Genomic DNA, 7,376 nt, shown 5'->3' on the forward strand with positions numbered 1-7,376 from the left:
GCAAAAAAAAAAAAAGGTTATATATTTGAATATAAGGTAGTATAACAGAGTTTTGTGCTGATTAAATGATACAGTTAACATAATAGAGTGACAAGAGACAGGATTTTCCTTGAACTGGTGACGAGGCATTGACTTCATGTGCTACAATTGGTCTTATCAGTTGCAGGAAACAGCTTGATCACAGCTACAAGGATGGGAGCAGACTATTTTAGTTCAGCACCAGTGGAATCATGTATTAGTGGGAAAATGAGGTAATTGTTTCTTTTAAGTAAAGAAAGGGAGCAAATGAACCAAGCATCTTGGAGTGAGTCAGAGGGAGAGAATCTTGAATGACGGGGTAGCCATGTGAAACAGTCTTCGCATAAAAAAGAGAACAGTTTTACTCAGAAATTCAGTGGGATTGTCGGGTGGTGCTGAGCCCTCCTAAGAGCTGCAGTCATAAATTGAAGCTGAGATATTGGCGCTTGCTGTATTCACCTACGCAAATGCAAGAGCTTGGTGTATGGAGGAACTGGATTAAACAGGGTTGATATTTTGTCTGTAGAGTTTGATGGAGGACCACAGGCCTAAGAAATAAAAGATCACATCAAAAGGGAGAGAAAACTTAAAAAAAATGTGCCACACCTGGATAGGACTTACTCCAAGCTCAGGATCACTCCTGGTGGGCTTGTGGTTACTGTATGGGGTGCCAGGGATGAACCAGAGTCAACCATGAACAAAGCAAATTCCCTACACAGTGTACTCTCTTTCAGGCCCTGGGAGATCAAACTATTGGCAATAAAACACATAGTGGGTAAAAGAAAACTACATAGTCCTCAAGTTGCTAAGAACTAAAGGCAATTCAAGAGTTACTACAGTACAGCCTGAAGTTACCCAAGCCCATACCGCAGGCTCCTTTCTTCAGAAATGGCCACCTGCCTGCTCTGCACAGCCACAGAGATACAGGTGTCAATTCCTACATCTTTACTAAGATCAAATCATTGAATGTTTATTTTAATTTTCTTTTTTTTTTATCAGGAGAGAGTACAAGTACTGTCCTCCACTACAACGAATTATGCAGTTGATTTTCTAACATTTGGAGGAATCTCAGAGGTCAACACATCTGGATTGCAATAGATAAACCTCACCCTGAGGAAAACACCTTTGTGATCATGATATTCTCCCTGCCTGGTGAGTATTTGAGTACTTACTTTAAGTAGAATATTCATGCTTAGGAACTGTATTGCAAGCAAAATGGTAGAAGCTGAAGAGACTAAGAAATTCATAACTGTTGGACTTGAAGAATAAACATGAAAATTGTTTTACTCCAGCCAGAAAACCAATTAGCTTTTTACCATAACAGTATATACTATGACTATACAAATATCTTTATTACTGTAAAAAATTGCTTTCATGAGATTAATACTTTAGAACACATAAATGTTTCCTTTCATTAAAATAATATAAGACCCAGTTTCAATGCAATGAACTGTAATTATTGCAACACACTATAGTATAATAGATAGGAGTTTCATGAATTAAGTGAATAAAAATTACCTTCGAAGTAACCAAATGCTTCTTTTATTGCATCATATGCAATCATTCTAGAGACACCTTATCACTTTTCATTATGTCTTCATAATGAAATGAGAGCTCTTAGTGGATAATATTCTAATTTTTGCAAGATCATAACAGTAAAACTTTGTAAAAATGGAAGGTAGTGTTAATAAGATATGAATTAATCTTAGGTCTATTTGCAAAATTTGAGAATTTATTTTACAAGAAGAATACCGTCATAGTTAAATTTTTCCATAGCAACAAAAAGAAATGTTCATTTATAGTGATAATAGTGGAGAGTAAAATATCATATGAGTAAACTGGCCTATTAAAATAAGATTTTAAATGAACATAGATGAAAATATTAAACATGTTTTTAATCAGTCTTCTAAATCAAGATTTTTTTACATTGATGCAAAATTGACATACATAGTAATTAATATATAAATGAAAACTAATTAAAATATTATTGGCATAAAAATTGATGATATGCCTTATCTATTTTATTTTTTATTGATATTGAAGTGTCATGGTTATAATAATGAATGTTCTTGGTATAATCCTTTGCTGTACATTACCACAACCAAAATACCAAAGACCCTGTCCCACTATACTTATGTCTCTTCTGTCTATCACTTTCTCCTCTACCCTCTCTCATTCTCCCCACCTGAACTTGGTCACCTCAATTTTGTTGTGAAAGTTTTATGCTTTGATTTCATTGTCCAGCCCCTTGCTTTGTTTCTGTATATTCCACGTAGGAGTAAGAGTATATAGTATTTTCCCTTCTCTCTAACTTGACAATTAACATGACCTGTTAACTAAGACAGGACATGGCACATGGCACCCTCTACTCCAAGTGGAGTAAAAGGCAAAATTCTATCCTTTTATATAGTCGAGTAGTATTCAATTGTACATGCATACACACATACACACACACAGCACATGCAAACACATAACACAATTTATTTATCCATTCATCTGTCATTGGGCTTTTGAATTGTTTCTAGATCTTGACTACTGTAAAAAAATGCTGCAGTGACCATAGGTATGCATTTATTTTTTATTTTTATGTACTGAGTTTTTTGTCCTATTGGCAGGATGCCAAGAAGCTGAATCACTGGGTTGAATGGAAGTTCTATTTTAAATTTCTTGAGAAATCAAGAAACTCTTCTGTTTTCATAGAGGCTGAATCAGATCATGTACCATCAGTTGTGAATGAGTGTTCTTGTCTCAGCATATCCCTGCCAACAGTAGTTGTTTCTAGTCTTTTTGATATGTGACATTCTTACTGGTTTGAAGTGATATCTCGTTATTTTGATTTGCATTTCCCTGACATTATGTGATGAAAAACACTTTTTCCATATGCCTGTTTGTCATGTATATCTTCTTTAAGGAAGTATCTGTTCAGCTCCTCTTTCCGTATTTGTGATGATACTGTTTGTTATTTTATTGTTTAGTTTTGAGAGTTCTTTACGTTGGATATTAGCTGTTTTTCAGATGTATGTTGCATACGTATTTTCTCCCGTTGAGTAAGGTGTTTTGATTTTTAGTCATTGTTTCTTTTATGATGTGGAAACTTTTTAGTTTTCTGTAGTCCCATTTGTTTATTTTTGCTTTAGTTTTCTTTGTCAATGTGAATAATTGTAGATTCCTCTGAGGTTAACATGAAGAAGAGTTTTGTCCTTGGACTTGGTCTAATATTGATATTCACTTAAATCTATTTAAATAATTTTGGTTTTGGGCCACATCCAGTGGTAACTCGGGTCTTACTTTTGGCTCTGTGCTTAGGGATCACTCCTGATGGTACTCACGGGACTATATGGGATGCTGGGGATTGAACCTAGTCACCCACATGCAAGGCAGTCAATCTCTGCAATGGCATATTTTCCCATGAATACCATTAAGAGTTATCTTTAGGCACAGAGCCAGGAGTAAGCTCTGAGTACAGAAGTATTGGCCAACTCCCCTCCTTAGCTCTTTTAATTAGAAATTAAATTATATATTACTTGGAATCATACCAGAATATCAGATAATCAATTACAAAAAGTCATCTATATATGATACAAATTGAGTTGCTTTCTCAAGCCACTTAGGGATCCTTTATTTCTTGGAAAGCACTGAAACTCTTAGGAGTGTGATTCAAGACTTGACAAAAGAGTCCACACAACTAAGGTTTAAACATTTGTTTTACACCTACAGTTAAGTAGTAAAACAGGACAGTGATACATTTTGCTATGGGTTATGACTTTTCATTGTATGCTTTAGATAATTTAGATGAGAATTTTTTTCTTATTAAAAATGGTTTAGTTTATGGATATAGCTACACCTTCCATGCACTTCTAAGTATGGCCATTGGAGATTCTAAAACACTTGGAGATTCCGAAACCCCTTTTAGCCAGAGCAGCACTTCATCCTTGGACCCTAGCATGAAACCTCTGGCTTAATTGGCTGAGTATTGCTAGGAGTAGCCCCTGAATCCTCTGAGCACTTCTTAGGAGTCACCCCAATGTTCCTGCAAAAAAGAGTTCAGTTTGCCTGATACCTGATTATAGATTGTATTCCAATCCAAAAGGGTCCCTTTTGGATGTTTTAATTTGTGTGTGTGTGTGCGCGTCCGCGCGCGCGTGCGCTCCTACTGCTGGTAATAAAAGACATTTAAATTTAGTATTTTTTTGTGAGACTAGAAATCCTTTAATTTCATTTTTATTGAGGTAGTCTATCATGCCTTTTTCTCTAGATCTTCTCCCACATCTTCCTCACTTCTGTTTCTAATATTCTGTCATGTTGGTATTATCAGTAGTAGGATTGTAGTAGATTGTCAGTTACATAGAGAGATCGTCTGTCTGTCTCTTTCTCTCTCATCTGCCCTCCCTCCCTCCCTTTCCCTTTACATTTTCCTTTCTTGTATTACTGTCTATGGCTCTAAAGCCTTTTAAAGGTCATAAAAAACTACTGTCAATTTCAGTTCATTATTTTGTACTCCATAGCACTTGTTTAACTGTCATGGGGTTTTGCACTATTAAATTCCACTCTAAAAGGTAAGTAAGTATGTGATGTATCACTGTCATCCCATTGTTCATTGGTTTGCTCAAGTGGAATCCAGTAATGTCTCTATTCGTCCTAGCCCTGAGATTTTAGCAGCCTCTCTTTATTTGTCCTTCCCAATGGTACCACAGGGGAGGTTCTTTCAGTGTCAGGGGAATGAGACCCATCATTGTTACTGTTTTTGGCTTATCGAATACACCACGGGGAGCTGGCCAGGCTCTGCCTTTTGGACAGGATACTCTCGGTAACTTGCCGGGTTTTCCGAGAGGGAGAACTAGACAATAAGAGGTTGCACGGCCGCTTTGTTTTATAGTCTCTGCATCTTGGCCATTGATGGGATTATGCGTTGCCCGGGACAGTTTGTGGGTGTGACTGCCTACCTACTGAAAAAAAGGGGGATTTGGATAGAGGAGGCCCAGTCCCGATCTGAGCAGGCTTGGAGATCTCAGCCCGGGTCCCGCACACCTGGGTTCCTCTGTTGGTTCCTTCATGCATGAGGCTCGTCCAAGCGTGTGGAGAGTGGCCTTGAGCATGGCTGTGGCTGGGTTCCAGAAGTCTTCGGCTGCCGGGGCTTTGCTCAGGGCAGGGAGGGAAACTCAACCCGCCCCCCTCTGAGGGGCCCTGGTGAAGACAGCCAGGCATGGGGGCAGGAGACTCTTAGTGACTCTTTTCCAGGACCTTAGTTTTATAGTCTCTGGATCATTTTATCAGATATACATAAAATACTTACTCGGAAGTACTTTATGTATATCTGATAAAATGATGATGAATAAATTTCCAGACCATACACTAACAAGAAAAAATAAATTAAACAAGGGTGTTTCAAGTTGCTGATTTCAGCTTGCCTGAGAGATAGTACAGCAGATAAGGAGCTTGCCTGTCATGAAACTGATGTGGGTTCAATCCCCTTGGCACTCCATGTGGTCCCCTGAGTACAACCAGGAGTGATCCTGAGTGCAGAGCCAGGAGTAAGACCTGAGCACAGCCAGGTGTGACCCAAAACCAAAAAAACCCACAAAATATTGTTGATTTCAAAATCTGAATGCAGAATTCAAACTTTCTAGAACTTAATTATAGTCACATCACTGATATTTGTGTGGATGAGAAGAGGAAAAAATGTTGCTCATAGAAAGTCTTTCCACTTATCTGAGACATATGGTAACTTCTAGAAAACAGAGGGGAAAAAAGATTAGTATCTGTAAAAACAAGATTATTTTCTCTAGCCTGCTAGAAGTTTGTATCTCTTAAATGTAATACTTTTTCATCAAAACTCATTGTTGAGCCATTTTACTTCTGCAGGTGGAATAATTGTTTGCTCGGTTAATGAAGTATATTACAACATGATGTTCTTTTGGGGTTTTGTGATAAACATCACTATTACATTTGAACACCTCTATTTTTTCAAATTCTTCTAATATTTTCCAGGATTAGTCAGTGCTCTTTCCACAAACTTTACCACAACATCTTTGCCTAGCAACAATTAAGTAGATTATACCTGTAACACCAATTAGGACTTTTAGGGTTTGAGTGCAGGGAGATAATTCAGGTAAATCAGGCTGAAATATCTGGCATATAGTTTTCTTTCTCTTTGGATGGAAATCAAATGGAAAGGAAAGAACATTTTTGTTCTGGCAGGGAGGGGAGTGATAGTTTTCAAGTATCTCTCAATTCCATTTTCCTTTCAAATTCACAATAATTGGGGTAGTATTCTTGCCAATATATCAGAGGAGTGGCTTCAAATGAGAGCAGCAGGGAAGGAAAGTTGTCCGAAAGGCAGAAACTGGGAAGGTAGAAAGCAAGCATCTCTACAATCTTTTACTTGATTTATATTCAATCTACTTTTGAATATGTTTTGGCACAAAAACTTCTTTTTTTGTGTGCTTCAGAAGAGACATGGATTTCAGGAAACACAAGTTTTACATGAAAAATCTATATATTCAGTTTTACCGTTATACTTCTATCAAGAGAAGTGTCTTAGTGGAGTGTCTAAAATCACTCAGATATGTGCCAATCCCTCCAGGAAGTGATGACACTTGGGATATTTCGGTACCTTCTGTGTCCTTTCAGTATTGAGAGCATGGGAACAGCATTTCAGATCCCAACTCTCACTGCTTCTCTTCCTGTTCCTAAAAATGTCATTCTCAACAATGTTCAGCCTAAAATGTGTCACTGGGCCTCAGTTTGATCTAAGGATGTTTCATGGAATAGTCTTTGATGCTGGACATATGTTCTAAGGATGTATTGCCAACGTATAAATGGAGTCTAGTAACACAACTGAGCTAAAACCTACATACATTTTTAGGAGGATTTTTCTTTACGACTGTCATTCCATTTTTACACCTCTTACCCCAACTCAGGTTTGTCGGTGATTATTCTGTAAAAGCAACATGGCAAATCAAGGTTAGCAAAAAATATTTCTTTTGTATAAGTCTTTAGAAGTCAAGACAGGAGAGATTTACAGTTAAAATGTTTTTAAGAAGAAGCTTCTACATTTATGTCCTCACATCATTAATTTCCACATAATCTCTTATAGAACACCATATTGACTTGTGTTGTACTAACTGTGCTTTTCTTAGTCTTTGAAGTTAAGAACTGAAATGTTCAACATGACTGCTTTTCTGTTGTGTCTTTGACCATAGTGGCTGTTAGTCTCAGCTTATTGTCATCGAAATAAAAGAAAAAACACACAATTGTATCACTTCTTGTTTGAAATTATTGATAAGATGAGTGTTGAAATGTGAACTCCTGAATGAGAATCATGACATTCATGCTCAGCTCAGTGTGGGAACTACGTG

General features: G+C 37.2%; 1 non-coding gene across 1 annotated transcript; it reads right to left on the bottom strand.

Annotated features, from left to right (window-relative positions):
* Positions 1–1,014: 1,014 nt before the first annotated feature.
* On the bottom strand, positions 1,015–1,178 carry LOC129403061 (U1 spliceosomal RNA). The gene has a single exon (XR_008629049.1). It is a non-coding gene; the product is annotated as a U1 spliceosomal RNA (small nuclear RNA).
* Between the last annotated feature and the right edge of the window lie 6,198 nt (positions 1,179–7,376).

The sequence above is a fragment of the Sorex araneus genome, chromosome 2 (genome assembly GCF_027595985.1).
Source record: "Sorex araneus isolate mSorAra2 chromosome 2, mSorAra2.pri, whole genome shotgun sequence".
Classification (NCBI taxonomy): Eukaryota; Metazoa; Chordata; class Mammalia; order Eulipotyphla; family Soricidae; genus Sorex; species Sorex araneus.